Below are 19,132 nucleotides of genomic sequence, written 5' to 3' on the forward strand. Positions count from 1 at the left end.
ACACATTTTCTTTTATCTAAGCAACGGAATATTAATTAATAATTAAAAGATCAAGTACCGATACACAGTAACATGAATGAATTTCACAAACATTTGCTGAGTTAAATAAGCCCAATACTAAAAGATACGCTCCATTTACTACCCTTGAATATTATATCAAAAACACTAAAAAGAACAAATTTATGGTGACAAAAAGCAGACAGGTTGTTGCCTGTAGTTGAGAGAAGAAAGAGACTGACTTATATAGGGCACAAGGGAACTTTTTGGAATAATGAATATATTCTACATCTTGACAGTGGTCAGTGATTGTGGTGATTCTATGAAGAGAGAGATACACACACACAAACATGTTTGTAAAATTCATTGAAATTCATTATATTTAAAATTACATATTTCATTGTATATAAAGTAGATCTCAATGATGTTAATTTTAAAAATTCACAAATTTTGAAAGTTACTGCAAAGGAGTAACCTCTGTCTAATTTTTTTTTTTAACACTCAACTCTTAAACTTTATTTTCTATCTGTAATTTTTTATATAATTCTTACATCATTTTTCATTTTTGCATAATGTATGCATTTTCGTCTTGGTTATATTCCCCATACAATTGCACCCCCCTTATTTTGAACCTAATCCCTCCTCTCCCCGCCCCCCTCCGTAGTGTATCTCTGGTTTATAGTTGCTTGTTGATTTTGATTTTTTCTTTATTATAGTTATTCTTTTCAATGTTTGAAGAACACTTGTAAGTCTGAAACTGAGTCAACCTGGAAAATCCATTTAAATAAATGAACACATACAGTATGAACAATAATACAAGAATTCTGAAACAGGGAAAGAGAGTGATGAATTCTCAGCTTAACTTTCTAGCTTATGATTCAACATAGTGGAATGGAGCTCTAGCATCCTTAGAATGTGTTGATGTGCATTTTTAATTTATTAAGTTGATATTTTGTATATATATTTTTTATTTTATTTTTAATTTTATTTTATATATTTTACATCATTTTTCATTTTTGCACAATGTATGTATTTTCATCTTAGTTATAGTCTCCATACAATTCCCACCCCCCTTGTTTTGATCCTACTCACTCCTCTCTTCTCTGCCCACCCCTCCAGTGTGTGTCTGGTTTACAGTTGCTTGTTGATTTTGATTTTGGTATATTTTTGACACTAAGAAGAATCCAGATAAAATGAAATAATTACAAATAACCCATTCTTGGTTTTGTTTTATTCTACTTTTTTTTTTTTTTAACAAAAAAGGGTATGCAGCATACCCTTTTGTTCTAGTGTTCCTTAGACTCATTTATTTTAGGAGAAAAGCCCCTGGATTTTACCTGAGCTCCCCATATATGGCTGCCTATCTAAGAAATATACCTCTCAGCTTCTCTTGCAGCAGTGTGGGGCTTTGTGATTAATGAGAAGTGATTAGTATTATGTATAAGATCTCTTGTTTACAAATCAACAACTTGCCCTAGACTTTCTCTTTTCCAATTTTGCCAACTGGGATCTTGCATCAAGTCTTATCAGTCACCTTAGTTCCAAGGATGGAGTATAGCAGAGCCAGAGTGGGTCTGTGAATGGCCTTGTGAAGCACATCTGCTAACCTGTATTGTGACAGGGGAAAGAAAAATTTTGAACTTGAACTGCTATATTTTTTTGTATCTTTGCTATGGAAGAAAGTTTATAATATATAAAATAGAAGACTTTTTTTTCTATGTACTCTTAGACAACACCCAATATATTTTAGTATGTTCTCTTTGAGCTAGTAGTTAATTAGAAGACTGTTTCTCAAATTTCCAAGTCAGTTTTAAGTGTTAGGCACTATTAGCAAATGATCAATAGCATTCTGCTTTTCTAATTTTTTTTAAGACTTTGTGGGTTTTTTATAATCAATTTTGGTAAAATTCCAAAGACTTTTTAAAAGAAGTTGTCTTCTTTTAAGATACCTAATAGTTATCATGTTCAACTTTTCTATCGTTATTTTTGGTCTGGTCTATCAAAAGTTTTAACTAGAAATCAGTGATTTTTTATGTTAATTTTTCTTTTTCTATTAGTTTTTGTTTTGGTTTGTGTGTTGATGTGTTAATTATTATCAAATATCAGCTGAGGTATACCTATAATCAGAATGAGTGGCTTTCTTCCTAATTTATGCCTGTTGCTTTGTTTTAGCTGACATTAATTTAGCTCTTTTAGGTTGTTTCTTTATAAATCTTTGCACTTATTATATTTATCCTATCTTTGTCATTTCATTTAGATATATTTCCTAAAAGTGGAGCATAATTGGGTTTCATTTTTTAATTTAATGAAAACCTTTTCCTTCTAACAGTTTTACTCATTTATATTTATTGTCAAAATTGATCTAATTGGTTTCTTCATTAATCTCTTTTTTAAGCTTTCTTTTTTAAATTACTTATGAAATAAGAAATTTAATAGGGTTTTACTTATCTGCTTCTGAGTTCACATTAATATGATCAGATTTTTTAAATCTCAGACTAGTATTAAACTGTAATTTTAAAATAATTTACAAAATTATTTCCTTCATCAATTTTGTATGGGCATAAAAATTATGAAAGCCCTAGGACTGTTACAGCTTTAAATATATTATTTCTTTTTTCCAAGTATATGAGTCATTAAAAATAGACATTTTTGTCTTACTACGTTATTTTTGTGATCTCTTTCCATATTACATCTTAAAAAAACACTTTTTTCCCCCGATCCCCACCATCAGACCATTTCTCTACTCATTAGAAAAAACTCAAATTTGAGGTTAAAATATCAATTTTTTATTTATAGCAAAGTATAAAATTCAGAATATGTTTGAAGTTATTGGATTAGTGGCTTTTATGGTAATAGATGGGGGAATATTACCAGTTTTTACTATAAGCTTGTTTTTTTGAGGTGTCCTATCATTTACTGTATCTGGTAACACTGGATGTGTTCTATTCTTAATATCTGTTCTATTTCCATTCTCAATATCTGTTCTCAATATCTGTTCAGTGACAGAAGCTGTTCTTTAGCTGTCTTAAATCTCAGATAGGCTTTTATCCCTGCCTTGAATGCTTCTGGGCGTGTGACCTCAAGTGGACATCAGCTCCATTTCTTCTCTGTAATAAGGGTGTTTGCATTTGGGGTTTTCCCAGTTTTTTTCAAAATATGTTTGAGGACTGTTTAGGAAAGCAGGATGTTAGAGGACTCACTGCCTTGTTTTGGAAACATTATGGAAGAAAGAAAACTGTACCAGTTGCTAGGAATAATATCTTTAAGAAAATAATAATGTCCCTAAGTTATTTTTAGAGATGGCAGTCTTATCTTTCTAATATTTTTTTCTTAGCAGACAATTATGTAGCTGGGCTATGAAGATGTAAGGATTGAAGTAAAACTGAGCACCACCTCTCCAGGTTTGTGGGTCAGGGTGAAGTTCTTGGCAAGAGACTCATTTTAGTGTAATATATGGAAAACATGGACTGAGGAGGCAGGAAGACATTTATTCTAGCTTTGGTTGTTTTCTTTTGTGACCATGGCAAATCATTCAAGTTTTCAGGGCCTTAAGCTAGATTTGTTGAATGGGGAAGATTGCTTTCTTTTTAACTCTCAAATTCTGTGACTGATCTGGACATCAGGGATAGCAAGGAAGTTTCCATTTGACAGCATTTTTATTTTTAACTTCATCAAAAGCAAAAAAATCAGCTTAATTTCCCCTTGTAAAATCAAGAGGAATAAGACTTTATCTTACTACTTTGAATAAGGAAAATTAGAAGACGGGATCATATATGACATGGATATTCTTTTATGCTCTGACTTAGTATTAGGTAAGTGTCACATGTTGTGGGACAGTGTCCCAGTTATAACACCTGGAAACAATCTGGTAATAGAATGACGCAGAGAAATGTTAAATCACCATATTTCCCTGAGAAAACAAAGATATTTATCTAGCCTCCCAGAAGGTTATTACCTTTTCCATTGTGATATGTACATGTCTTGAGGTTGAAGATGCTGGGAGGTAGGCCCCTGTGTGGTAACAATCAGAGATCAAATATAAGGTCACCCTGAAGATCTTTCACTGATGAGCATGTGATGATTAGAAGACAGCCAGTACTGAATTCATATTTCACATGATCAGCAATAGGATGCTACCCAAACTGACTTTTTGTCATAACTGAACTAGGACATGGTCATATGCAGGATGGGCAGAGAGAATTTTCAAATAATGATTATGTCACAATTGTGAAAGAGTTAGGAAACAGTGTGACTGAATAAGATCTGAACAACTGTCAGAGGGTGACTCTTTTTGAAGAAATGCTTTGTTCTGGCAGATTCTGGAGGAAGAGACCCTGACAAAGGCTCCACCCAGAGCATCATTGAAAAGATGATGCGGTGGACACAGAGGTTGCTTCTCTTCTTTGTGGGCATCACTTTGAGGACTAGAAAATCATTGAAAAGTGTTGTTTCCCATTTTATCAAGATCTTTTAGGGGAAAAAAAGAAAATTGTTTCCATTTCATAAATGCATTTTTAGTAAATACATTTTGTGAATAAATCCAAGTAAAATCTAAAATAAATTAGAGATTTTGAAAAAAATATAATGTGATAAGCTATTATTTAATGCCACTATTGATAGACCCACCATGGATGTGGATATCAACATTCAATGACCTCTATCTTCAGGAGCTTAAGTTGAGTGAGACAGACAGATAAATGGCTATTATTTATGCCTCAAATTTAGGTTTCGTTTAGTTTTTATAGATCATCTACTCTGTCCAAGGCATGGTGCTGGATGTTGAGACGATCAAGTGAGGTAGAGTCCCTGTTCTCAAGACATTATTGTCCAAAGAAAGATAAATAAGTAGCAGGGTGGAATATAGGAGGGATAAGGCATTAGACCGAGGGAATGATGCAGGTAAAGGTCTAAAATAAAACTAAGCTCTGTCAAGGAATCTGTTCTTTCTGGTTGTGAATGTTCTACGACCTGTGTGTTTCTGATGTTAAGGTTTGTAATAATAGCCAAGAATTACACAGTGCTTTTCTCTGTATAATGCACAGTTCTAGTGCTTTTTATATAATTAGCAAGTCATATAAACCTTATAGTAATCCTTTAAGGTGGGTACTACTAGAAGCTCAGAAACTGAGGCCTAGTAACTTGACCAATAACAACATGGTATGTGGTGGATCTGGAACATGGCATTCACCACTTCTAGAATTAAGAAGTGTTAGGTTAAGGCCTATAGAATTAATACAGTCAGCTAATGGAGGAACCATTGCTGTATGTTTTTGCAAGTACAGCGGCTTAATATGTATGGGTCCATAACTGAGCATCTAGGAGAAAGAAAATTGTCAATACATGTGATTTTCATTTTTCAGGAATAAAGCTACATTTTGTTATAATCATTATTAGAATTGCCTTACAGTTGTACTAGCTGCAATTATAACTGGGATTTATTTGAAATTACAAAAAATACCTTTTTATCAAATACTATTTCCTGTTAATTTACAGAAAAGAACTTTCTTGAATTTTAAATATATCTAAAAGAGATTGCAAAAGGACCCACAATAACTGAATCCCTTAGCTATTTGAGATAGAGATTTTCTTTCAGCTCAGTGTCCTCCTGGTTAAGTAAGAGGTTGCTTTCACTGGCACTCCTCCATTGAAATGTTGGTCTTTTTGTACAGCACTAGACACCTTTAATTTGCAAGCTGGATTTATAAATTGAAGGGGGCCTAAGCAGGCTGGGCCTGTGGTGCATGTGGCTTTCTCCATTCTTGAGCCAGAGGAGGCCCTGCTATTTGCTGTTACAAGAAGGTTAAGAAGAAGTTTTGTGACCTGATTTGCCTGTAGTTTATAGGCTCAACTTTAGATTACCTGAAGAAGAAAAATGGGATGAAAAAGTGAAAGTTACAGTTGTAAACTAGAGGAAATTAGAATTTTAAAACCAGAGTCAGGATGGTACAGACAAGAATTGGAAATTGGGAAGAGCCTTGGAGGAGAGGTTTTTAATTATGGGAAGATTCAAAACATTTGAAATTATTATGATGATTTTAGATGGGCAACATTTTAGCCAGGGACTCAGCTTTCTCTGCATGGTTTATTAAATATAAACATACACAAAAATTAAAGTGAAAAAGATAATCTTTGAATGTAAAACTGTTTTGAGCTATGGCATCCTCGACTTTGAAAGCCTCCTTGCAATTGGTTAAACACATTGAGTGATTTTAAAACTTGTTAAAATTGTGATGAGGGCTTCCCCCCCCCATTCCTTTTTGTATAAGTAGGCATTTTTGATATAGCAAATAGGACTATCATTAGGAAGATTATTGAAAGCAATGTGTGTAACGTAAAGCTTGAATGGTATTGCTAAATAAAGGAAATGAGTCTTTATCCCTCACTTGGATACATTAGCCACAAATAAAAGTAAATTTTTTCATGTAATACTGAAATCAACTATGAAATTGAAGAAACACACTAAAATAATGCTTTGTCTGTTTGCTTTTAAAAAATTAATTTTATTTACAGAAGGAATACTTTTTTTTTTAAACAAATCAGAGTTCTCTTTGAAAAGCACTGTCCCATCTTCTCAGAGGTCATCATGGTTCAATTCTCTTCAAGTCTTTTCTGAATATTTATATATTTATATATGTATATTTGTAAGCATAGAAACAGATACCTATGTTTTGTGTAGATGTTGCAAAATAGCTAACAGAATATATTTGCTGGTTAATTATAAATATGGCCTTTTATTATGTTATGTTTTTAATAGTGCAGTAATTTACTAATAGTGACATTTATTGAGTACTTACTAATTGCTAGGTATGATGTTTAGCAATTTTCATATAATAATACTTTAGTCTCATGATCTTCATTTAGTCTCATAGCTTCAGAGGTGAGTAAAACCAGTTGATTTTATATGAATGAAATTCTACCATTATTAAATTATGTTAATTTACTAATGCCAGGGTTTTATCATTAGTCTTAGTAAGACTTCAGAAATAAAATATTTAGGATGATAATAAACACTGGTAGAAATATAACTGTACGGTCGGGAAGACCACAGGGCAGGTTTTCTATGATCCAGCAGACGGGGTAAAAGAGGAGTCAGAGCCATCAGTGGCTTTTTTGCAGGCTTTTATTGGGGTTTACCAGGCACACAGCAGGCAGGGGTAATGGGGTCCCGGCTATCTGTGCTCTCTGGCACCCCCTCCCACCTCCCACCTCCCTCCTTTCATTCTCCCCCCTCCCCCCCTCTTTATCTCTCCCCTTCTGCTGCTTCTCTTTCATCTGCTGCTGCTGCTGGCATCCCCATGACTCCGCCCTTAAAAGCACAGTCTCAGCCTAGGTGAATCCCATCTACCTATTCCCACACCCTACTCCAGGTGCCTGCCATCAGGCATGCATAAAGGACCGCAAGGATACATTATCTATCCTGATGGTGGGAGGGCAGAAAAGCCTGACATTTTTCCTTACCCTACATAACATTTAGTTTAGTTTAGTTATTCTTATATAGCTGGCCTTTCTCTACCAAATCCCTGGAGTCAGTGTCTGTTAATCTAGAAGGCTGGGTATATAAGGGCGACTCCTGCTTACCTTTTTGGAACGAAGAGGTACTGGGAGTTATATTTGAGTCTTTCTAAGTGAAGAACAGAAAATTCCAGACATTTTTGCAGTAGTTAATAGACTTGAAAACCCGTGCCTGTGATTTCCTTATAGGGGAGGAGAGTCATATAGACCTAGGTAGAAGAATGTATGTGAAAGATGTTTTTCATTGCACCCATAGTTATAATGGTATGAAAAAATAAAAATTGCTGCAATGGGAACTTGGAATTTTTATGGGACTTGATATAAAGAGAGTAATATTGGGGGGTTGAAAGAAAAAAAGATTGTGTTTATGCCCTGATTGTGGAGTTTGGATGAAGATTTTCAAATATTTGCCTTACTAGCTGGGTGACCTTGAAAAAGCCACTTTATACTATTTCAATCAAATGATAATAATATCTACTTCATAAAGTATTTTCATAAAGTTATGAAATTACATATTTTATTTACGGCAAAATGCTATGTAGATATGCAAATATAGGATGATATTCTTAGTACTTTCATTATCATAACTCTTGTCAAAGTTTTTCACAGTTTGCCTATTTTACTGTTGCCTCTGTGATGAAAACTTAACCTGTTTGCGAGCAACTTTTATTACTCGAGAAAAGGTACTATATTAGGGCTCCGTTACTTTCAGAATCAAAAAAGAGGCCTTATTGCTGAATCATTTCACAAATACTGAAGTCAGCATTTCCTTAGTCCTAATGCAAGAATTGAAAAGATCAGCTGCAGTAACTCAACGAGAGGAGATATACTGAAGGTCCTAATAAATATCACTTTAATGTCATCAATGCATTAGCATTGATAGGCATTTTTTACCTTGTTTCTTTAAGATAAAAACAAATAAGTTATTTATATCTGTTTACTCAGTGAAGTATTTGTTAAGTTTTGCTATAGTGGGACATTGAAAAAACAATCAGAAATTAACTTGTTTTTGGTGGTGTTTTTTTTTTTTTTTTTGCTATAATAGTTAAACTGCTTTGAAGTCTCGAATAACATTTGCTGAGGGTATATAAGGTTTTTATGCTATAGAATAGGAGATGGCTTAAAAAATGGTTGAGAAGCACTAGGAGTAACCTCATATTTCCACACGAAGAGATAGCTCCATTTAATTTCCATTTGATGTGCTTCGGGGTCTACACTGTAGTGGGAAAACTGATTATTTCATTGAAACTCAATCAGAAGTGTGGTTTGTTATTTTGAGTGTGTTCATTATCTTGCTTCCACGTGTTCTGTTAACGTTTTTCTTAATGTAAATGCATTAAGTAATAGTAACTTGGGATCCATGGAAAACAAGTCACTTTAGCTTGTTGCAGAGTCTTGGGTCTGACTATCTAAGAGCCAGTGCTAGAAAAATTAGACACCCAGTCGTTTAAAGCAGCTTTGAGGTCTGAAATTTAAATCTCACTTGTCATTTTGGCATGATCCATTTATTGTATAAAAACACTGCTTGTATAGGCTATTTCTTGAAGAAGAATATGTGCTGTTGAGAAGATGCTTTGCTGGAAAATCATTTTGTTTTATTATTCCCACTTCTGGATAGTATGAGAGCTTACCCTTTTGTCTTTTATTAGTGGTTTGCTTTGTCATCTCTGTATTCACTTTCATTTACTTTTCGACCTGTGCTTTATGACAAACCATCTCTATCCTAAAGTTATACCAATAGAAAAATCTTGTTTCAAAGTGACCTATGAAATTCCATTCCATATTGTAAGCTTAACTCATTGGGAATAATCGTGCTTTTCTTCATTTTGTTTTGCTGCCCCATCCATACCCTTACTATCTAAAGACTATGTTTTTTTTAATTAATTTTTTTCAGATTCATCTGTTTATAGAGTGAGAGAATTTACTTTTACAAGAGACAGATATGGCAAAAGTAGCATTCTTTCTGGAGCTCCTAACAAGGGTCTCCACAGGAGTCTATGATTTGCATAGTCACATTTGCTTTTTCAAATTAGCAATTAGAAATAGTTTAACTTGTAGTTACCTATAGTTAACTATAACAAGCTACCCTTAAAAAAAAAAAACGCATTCAGTTGAATTCTCTAAACTTATGGTTTAGAATATTGAAGAAACTTTTATATAGATTAGATAAAGGATGGAGTAAGAATTTGTCATTTGATTGCATATTATTTATTGTGGAAAGAATGTTTTCCCTACAGACTGACTAGGAACAGGACTTTTAAACATAAGCCAGGGTGGAGACCTGTTTGTTTGGTCAGCATCTGAGGAGCCACGTTTCAGTACTTACAATGAGTTTGCCAACTATTCTATCCCTCCACGCCCCCATGATTCTTCAAGTTTCTTTGGAATTTTTACTTAGGGCTCTTTTGGATAAAGCAATAATACAGTGCATACGTGGCAGTTAGAATGACTAAAAACGGTTTTCTAGAGGAACATGATTTTATCATGTCCTTAAGAATTTATGCAGTGGCGTGTGTGCTTGTGCATGTGTCTATAAAGTGCTTTTTTCCTTTTTCTCAGTCCCTGTGCTGTTGGTTTGTATATTCTTGTAGTTGGACGGCAGCAGGACTTCATTTATCACAGGCAATGGGAGGGGCTCCATAGATATGAAAGGGTTACTGTTCACATTTCCTGTGTAATTCCCTGTGATCTTTCTGAGCTGTAATTCCTTTCTTGATGTTAAACATTCCCAGGCTCCTATAACCTTCTAGCCTACTTGTACTGGCCAAGTTTGTCCCAGGTGATCATGTAGACAAACCTCTTTATTTTTAAGACTAGTAATTGTTCCTTCATGAGATAGGCCAAATGCTCATTCCTTCACAGTCCCAGGGAAATAAAAATTCCTTTGTGTAAAATAAAAACAGAGCAGTAACATATTAGTTTCAAAACTTACATTTAGCGGTCAAGTTTGTCAAGTTAATGGTGTAGATTTTAGAATCTACTGATTCCTAATTTAGTAACATTCTAGTTGAATGGAAACCCATTAATTTACTAAAACTTTCAATCTTCCTTTAAAAACATACTTTAAAAATGGGTTCTGATTCTAAAAGTGTAAAATTTTATCTACCATCTCACTTTCAGTTTATTTAATTGGTAGAAGATTTTCAGTTGCCTCAGATGAAAAACTCCTTAAACTCCTGAAACTGCAACATTTCTGCTCCAGTTTAATGTAGTGGGTTATAGTTGAGCATTGGGAGATACTTGATATTTTCTACTTTTATTCTGATCTTATAAGCATATAGCAATTCATTTTTATTCCACTTTTTTTTTAATACACATTTTTGTGGTTGGCAAAAGGTTTTCTATTCTTGCTATCCCCCCTTAAATTTTAGAAGAAAGCATTTTGTTCCTGGGAAACATAATGTATGTCAGCAGCTTTTGATGAATTGATAGGAACAGGACATACCTATGCCCCTACTTGTGCCCTCACAACATTTTATGCCTGAGTGCTTCAGTGATCTATACCTTGCTGGCTTAACCATGATGCTGCTTATAAAGGGGAAAAAAAAAGACATTTATTAAAAAATAAATTGTAGATAATCTGTTAACACTTTGTAAAACCAACCAACATTTATAATTCTTATGAAATGCTTATATTTTCTCCCAATGATTATTCATAGGACCATCATAAAGCATTGAATAGCATTATGAGTCAGTTAACAAGTACTTATTAAAGCTAATGTAAACAACATTGTGCCTGGTATGGGTTCTACAAAGATGTGTATGCCACTGAAAATCTCCTAGATTTTTCGGTGACTAGGTTAGGTATACATTAGTCAAATTACTTAGCAACTTAAGTTATATTCAATATGGTTATGTGCTAAGTGAAGCACATTTGTATGATAACACAAGAATTAAGTAGCTTAGAGGAGGAAGAAATAATTTGACTTGAATTAGAGAGTGACCAGAGATTTTCTAGAGAACATTTAAATTAGACATTAAAGTTAGAGTTTGAGTTATATAAAATTTATGATAGTTATCATACTTCCTGTTTCTAGCAGCATTGAAGAAACAACTTAATTATATGAAGATTTTCTCCATTAGTGACTTATTTATCCTTTATTTTTTACTGAAATGGAATTTCAGATAAGCTTTCACTGAGGATATGCATCATGTCTTAATTACCATAGAATCATTTCAGTAGGAAGCCCTTCCAAATTTTTTACCCAGTTGAAATTTCAGCAGGAAGACAGAAATACGATGTATTGAAAGTTGTCCTTCATGACTGCACTTTGGTATGAAAGGCCCCGCCTAATCTCAATGGAATCTTTTTTTTTTTAAAGATTTATTCATTTATTTATTCAAGCACTGGGTACAGTCAGAAGCACAGGAGGGTGTGAGAATTCACCAGAGCCAGAGCGGGAAACAGAATAGGCAGACTGACGAAATACACTGCTGAGGGGAGCAGTGGGTGCAGCAGGAGAGGTCTGCATGCCATGTGGGACCCTCGCCAGTGGCCGGGGATCAAACCGGCACTGCAGAGGCTGCGGGCAGCTCCGCAGCCCAGTGCTCAACCACTGCGCCACCAGGGGAGGCCCATCAATGGAATCTTTAACAGGCCTCATTCCTGAGTTATATCCTGATTTGAAATCTAACATATAAGAAGATAGTTCCAAATTTTCTGTTTATTTTGGATTTATTGTTGTCTATTTGCACTGATTCAGGTAGCTGCAATCATTGCATATAAATATAATATCACAACAAATTTTTAATTGGCTCCTTAAAGAATTTTTTTTTTACCATAAAGCAATTTTTAAGATATTCTAAACTATTTTAATCCATGTTTTTTTTTATTTTACAAAGCAAATTAAAAATAAATATAATTTATTTTGAGAAATTTATGTTTTACTTATTACTATTAGAAGCAAAATCTTGAATGTATTTAATTTTAGAGTGAAACTTCTGTGTTTTTTGTTTTTTTTTTTAAGATTTATTTATTTATTTTATACAAGAACCGGGGTATAGGCCAGATGCGCAGGAAGGTGAGAGGATTCACCAGAGACAGAGCAGGGAACAGAACAGGCAGATGGACCGAAGTGCACTGCTGAGGGGAGCAGTGGACGCGACAGGAGAGATCTGCCGCACCAGGTGGGACCCTCGCCGGCAGGCCAGGATCGAACCTGTGCTGCAGAGGCTGCAAACAGCTTCACAGCGCAGTGCTTAACCACCTGCGCCACCAGGGGAGGCCCCTGTGTTTTTTTTTTTAAGATTTATTTATGCATACAAGAACTGGGGTGTAGGCCAGAGGTGCGGGGGATGAGAGGATTCACCAGAGACAGAGTACAGAACAAAACAGGCAGATCTTCTGAAATACACTGCTGAGGGGAGCAGTGGGCGAGACAGGAGAGGTCTGCTGCGCCATGTGGGTTAGCTGACTAGAGATAAAACTTAGTATAGTTTAATAGTGCTGAGATTTTAACTCCTACACCACCAGGGAGGCCTTCTGTCTCTACTTTTATTTTTATTTATTTTTATTCATACAACCAAAGGAGAAATAACATAGCACAGAGATGAAAGTGGGTTTTCTAACATAGTAAAGAGAATCTTAAGACAGTGTGGTGCCTCTATTTTTTTTTTTCCAGTTTTTTGTCCAGTAGAAAATTTATGTAGCCCCATGCATATTTCTGAATACGCCTATTTAAGCAGTTATATTAATTGTAGCCATTATAATATGACTAATAATTGTTTCCCACACTATATTTTTATGATAATCTAGAGTCACAATATTGCTGGTTATCCATGTTTAAGGAGTTTGGTGGCCTGCTAATTTTAAGAACGGTAGGAGCATTCCAGTGTATATTGATATTTTATGTAACCCAGTATTTTCCAAGTGTATTTGGCCTGGGAAACTACCCTGTCTCCCTGCCTGCCTTCCTTTCTTCCCTCCAGCTTACTTTTTTTTCCTATTCATTCATTCACTCATTATTTATTGATAATGTTGGTTTACAATACTGTATATGATTTAGAAGAATAGCTTCATACCTCTTCTGATGTATATCTGTTACCACACCATACCCATCACCAAAGAATCCATAATCCTTCATCATAGACCATTGGACCCTCACTCTCCTCTTTGTCCTTCACCCACCCCTACCCTCCCACTCTTATAGCCTCAATTCTGCTGTCACATTTCTAGGGAGTGTTTTCATTTAATTTTGTCTGTTCCTTTGTTTTGTTTATCTATATTCCACATATAAATGAAATTGTCCAGTATTTGTCTTTTCCCTTCTGACTTAATTTGCTTATATAATACCCACCAGTTCCATCCATGTTGTCTCATATGGCAAAATCTTTTCTTTACAGCTGAGTTGTAATTTAAGTGTGTGTGTGCGTGCATGTGTTTTATCCAGTCACTACAGAAGCCTTTTTAATCAGAATGAGCTGCTAACCAGTTTCTTGATTCAGTGTGTTAATTTTCCCTTTCTTTTTAAAGAGCACATTAAATTTTCCTGTAAAACAAGTTTTGGGAATAGTTTCTATGAAATTTATTTATTTATTTATATTTTTTGTTAAGATTTATTTATTTATTTATACAAGCACTGGGTACAGTCAGAAGCGCAGGAGGGTGAGAGAATTCACCAGAGCCAGAGCGGGGAACAGAACAGGCAGACTGACGAAATACACTGCTGAAGGGAGCAGTGGGCGCAGCAGGAGAGGGACCCTCACCATGTGGGACCCTCACCAGTGGCCGGGGATCAAACCAGCGCTGCAGAGGCTGTGGGCAGCTTTGCAGCCCAGCGCTCAACTGCTGCGCCACCAGCAGAGGCCCAGTTTCTATCAAATTTAAATGCACACACATTATTTAGATCTGTTACTTTCGTCCATTTTTCTGTTAATTTCCATCATTTCTAGAGCCTAGGATAGGGCGTAAGGTAAAAGAATACTTTTAAATTTTGACGGGCTATTATGTTGTTAAGTTTAGAGAAAGAGGCTAAGACTCCTCTCAAAAAAAAGTATGGAATTTGAGGATTTTGAGAGTTCATTCTCTTGGCATCTTCTGAAAAATCAGATATTGATCAACCATGACAAAAGTTACCTTTTGGAGGGAAAAGTATGGTAAGTTGGAGGTAAAATAAAACTTTCACATTTTATTATACATCTATTTTGTTTGGAATTTTCCATTAGTATAAATTCCTTTTGTAATCTTAAAAACAAAGAATAAACTAAAAAACTTAACTAGATGACAGAACCACTTTAAGAAAGGATTGCTTACTTTAAGTTTTGTAAATACTAGCTTCTTTAGCATTTCTAATTTCCCTTAGTTTAAAAATGTACCAAAAACCATCTTTTTGGAAACCACAGTATTACATGTAGTAATAACTCTTGCTGTTGCTACTATGTATCTTGCACATATTTCTATTCTTGATACTAATGCGCTGTGCTGTCATTATTTATGTTCTACGTGAGGAACTGCATCTTATTTGTCTCTGTATCTTTAGCACCTAATTTTGTATAGTGCCTGGTGTCTAGTAGACATTCAATAAATGCTTATTGGTGTGGGAATGGGTATGATTTAATGTCAAAATTTTCCTGTGAGAAAAAGTAGTTGTTATTTCAAATCTTAAGAGGAATATATTCTTCTGAAAAAAATCTTTAAGCTATCTTGTATTTTATTTATATGTAATGTACTGTAACATTGCTCGACAAAATGTAAAATTAAATTTAAAATAAATGAATAAGATAAAAAATAAGAGGACTCTTTTGCCCCCCAGTTTCAAGCCTAAGTATAAAGTGACAGTGACTAAGACAATATGGCACTGACAGAAGGATAAACACAAAGATCAGTAGAGTGGAATTGAGGGTTTGGAAATAAACCCCTGTATCTCTAGTTCATTGATTTTTAGCTCTTTAAAAGAACTGCTGAAATTATTCCACAGAAAAAGAATTATCTTTTAAACAAATGGTTCTGGGAAAATTGGGTATCCATATGTAAAACAAACAAACAAAAAAAAAAAACCCCACACTTCCATACTTCCAAATCAATTGTACCCAAAAATAAGCACAAAATTAATTATGGACTTAAATTTAAGAGCTAAAACACTATAATATCTTTTTTTTTGGATGAGGTCAGACTTAAGCCCTCTTTTTCTTAATATATTTTTTACTTTAAGAACATTTTTATATAAGTTCACAGCAAAATTGAGTAGAACATAAGGAGAGTTCCCACATGCCCCCTTGTCCCTACACATGTAAAACACTAATATCTTTTTAAAGAGCATAGGCGGATAGGGCCTCACCTGGTGGCATAGTGGTTGAGCACTGGGCTTTGAAGCTGCCCACAGCCTCTGCAGCGCTGGTTCTATCCTGATCGCTGGCGAGGGTCCCGCATGGCACGACAGACCTCTCCTGCCGCACCCACTGCTCCCCTCAGCAGTGTATTTCGTCAGCCTGCCTGTTAAGTTCCCCGCTCTGGCTCTGGTGAGTTCTCTCACCCTCCTGCACTTCTGTCTGTACCCAGTGCTTGTATAAATAAATAAATAAATCTTCAAAAAAAAAAAAAAAAGCATAGGAGGATATTCATGACTTGAATTGGGCAAAAATTGTTAGCTATAACACCAAAAACATAAGATTTGAGAAAAAATTATATATTTGTCTTCATTTATATTCAAAACCTTTGTGGGCTTCCCTGGTGGCGCAAGGGTTAGGACTCAATCTATGAAGCTATCTGCAGCCACTGCAGCACAAGTTCAATCTCCCGGCAGCCTGACTCACCCACTGCTCCCCTCAGCAGTGTACTTCGGTCAATCTGCCTGTTCTGTTCCCCACTCTGTCTCTGGTGAATCCTCTCACCCCCGACACCTCTGTCCTGTACCCCAGCTCTTGTATGCATAAATAAATTAATCTTCAAAAAAAAAAGATGCCTTATATTTGCCCATTATATCTCTGACAGGGGGCTAATATCAAAGATCTACAAAGAACTCACACAACTGAACAAAAAAACAAATCAAAAAGTGGGCACAAGAGCTAAGTAGACAATTCTCTGAAGAAGACATACAGATGGCCATTAGGTATATGAAAAAAAAGCTCATCAATGCTTATTATCAGGGAAATGCAAATCAGAACCACAATGAGATACCATGTTACACCCATGGGAAAGGCCCAAATCCAAAAAAAAAAAAAAAAAAACCAAAAAACCAAAACAACCCCAACCCAGAAACAACAGAAATTAGTAAGGGTTTAGACAAAAAGGAACCCTTGTACACTGCTTTTGAGGATGTAGACTTAGACTGGTCCAACTCCTATGGAAAACAGTATGAAGTTTTCTCAAAATATAAAAGAGATCTGAAGACCTATATTTATTACAGAACTGTTTACAACAGCCAAAGTATGTTGGCAACCTAAGAACCCAGAGACTGATGAGCAGATTAAGAAGATGTGTTTTATACACATAAACACACACACACACACACACACACACAATGGAATACTACCCAACTATTAAAAAAGAAAGAACTCTTGCCATTTGCAACAACATAGATGGAATTGTGCTAAACAAAACAAACCAGAAGTAAAACAACAAATATTGGATGGTTTCACTCATATTTGGAATACAGAGAGAGACTCATCAGGCAACATCAGAGCAAAAAACAAACCATTGAAGTTTGACTATAAAACTGAGGCTACCGGAGGCAGAGTGGAAGGTAGAGAGGACACAATATTCTATAGTGCCTTAGGAGTAGTGGTGTGCAGCATATACCTGATCTTACATTTTTGAATCATATGCAGTGTTGTAAAACAATGCTGTCTTCTAATTAAAAATACACACACACACACACACACACTAAAAAATAAACAAAAGACAGTCCACAGGGAAAATATTTGCAAATCATGATTTACAAATGACTGTGTCCAGCAGCTTAATAATAAGACAACCCAATTAAAAATTGAGCAAAAGAACTGAAAAGACATCTTATCAGAAAAAGACATACAAATGAACTAATAAGCACATGAAAATGTGCTCAACATCACTAGTTATTAGCAAAATGCACAAAAATCATAGTAAGAATCTGTATGCCTAGTAGGTATAATTAAAATATCTAGTATGTAGGATGTAGACTCACTTATTCTTGTTGGAAATGTAACATGATATAGCCATCTTGGAAAAGGGTTTTGTCAATTCTTTAAAAGTTATGCTAACTGAACAAATATATCATTCAGGTTTTTCCAGAAACAGAATTGATAGGATGTCTTTATGTGAGATTTATTTTAAGGAATTAACTCTGTGGTGTGGAGGTTTGGCAAGTCCAAGATTGATAGGAGAGACCAGCAGGCTATAGACTCAGGAAGGAGTTGCATTCTGAAGAACCACTTGCTGATGGATTATGATTTCTTCCTGAGAGATGATTTTGGTTGTTAATCAGTACATAGCCCAAGATCAGTGCATAGACCAAGAGTTAGTTCAGTCTCTAAGATAGTAGGATATAACCATAGACTTTAGGTGGAATGGTAGGTTTTTACTGTAAATTTCATGTGATACATGCTTTTTGTAAAACCTCTCAATTCAGTTCATATGTCAAATATACAATATGTAAAAATAAAAATTACAGCTTCTGTATTTGTTTAGCCATTTTTTCTATTCACATGTATTTAAATTGTTTCTTCTTTTTAGCTGTTGTAATGCTTCAGCAAACATATTGGTACAAGGCTGTTCTCCATTTAGAAAAAGGATGAGTGCGCATGTACTCACCAACACACATACATGTGTGTGTATACATATTGCCACTTTAGTAATAGGTATTACCTGTTTTTTGAAGTTCAGAATGTTCTTAATGCACCAAGTTTTTTTATTTCATCCTATATTTTAAAAAAAGCACTACTTTTGACTACTACAAATGGTCTAAATTTTATATTTATAATCCTGGGCTTATTTCTGTCATGAAAAAAATGTCCAAATTGTCATTTGTTAAATGAACTGAAGGACAGCATGAGCTTGAATTCTTTGGTTTGATTATGAAAATGACTGATGTTTATTGAAGTTTATTATGTTTGGGGAATTCTTTTATAATATCTCAGAATACTGGCCTTTTTTCTCTAAGAAATAATTTTACTTTATAATGAACTTTGCAAGTTACTTTAAATAATAGCTAGTTTTAGATTTCTGTTAACAATTGGAATGTAGAATGTGGTAGCAGGACATTGTGACTCGTGCAACAACATAAGTTAAAAAAAGATAAATTACTAACATCATTGTTGTCATCTATTACATAACAAGTTGCCTCCACACTTAGAGGTTTAAAACAACAGTCTTATAAAGCTCATCATTCTTTGGGTTGGGAATTAAGGCTGTTCTCAGATAGGTCATTTTTCTTTTTTTTTTTTTGCTGTATTGATTGAAATCACTGGATGGTTTGGATGTATTGCTGTGGAGGACTCAAGATATCTTTATGGTGACTCAGTAAAGATGAAAGACTGGTTCTCATGACCTTTCTAGCATGATAGTCTCAAGATAGTTAGACATCTAATGTGGCTAGGGACTCCTAGAGGGAAGTTTCCAAGAGACAGGAAATGGAAGGTGCCAGTGTCTTAAGACCTAAAACTGGAAATTGGCACATCACTTATACTATATTCTGTTGGTCAAAGTAGT

The 19,132-nt window shown here is 34.8% G+C and overlaps 1 protein-coding gene and 1 long non-coding RNA gene across 2 annotated transcripts in view; one reads left to right on the plus strand and one right to left on the minus strand.

The window, feature by feature from the left end:
- Positions 1–279: 279 nt before the first annotated feature.
- On the minus strand, positions 280–4,156 carry LOC129145766 (uncharacterized). The gene is made up of 3 exons (XR_008551788.1): positions 3,953–4,156; positions 1,532–1,604; positions 280–317 (listed from the first exon to the last, which is right to left on the minus strand). It is a non-coding gene; the product is annotated as an uncharacterized LOC129145766 (long non-coding RNA).
- ZNF438 (zinc finger protein 438) overlaps positions 3,347–19,132 on the plus strand; it is a 99,904-nt gene continuing 84,118 nt past the window's right edge. The window contains exon 1 of the mRNA XM_037510492.2: positions 3,347–3,398. The gene's annotated coding sequence lies outside the window, so the exon portion shown is untranslated. The remainder of the gene's footprint in view (positions 3,399–19,132) is intronic.

Source organism: Talpa occidentalis, unplaced genomic scaffold (genome assembly GCF_014898055.3).
Source record: "Talpa occidentalis isolate TD23 unplaced genomic scaffold, MPIMG_talOcc4v2.1 talOcc4.14, whole genome shotgun sequence".
Lineage (NCBI taxonomy): Eukaryota > Metazoa > Chordata > Mammalia > Eulipotyphla > Talpidae > Talpa > Talpa occidentalis.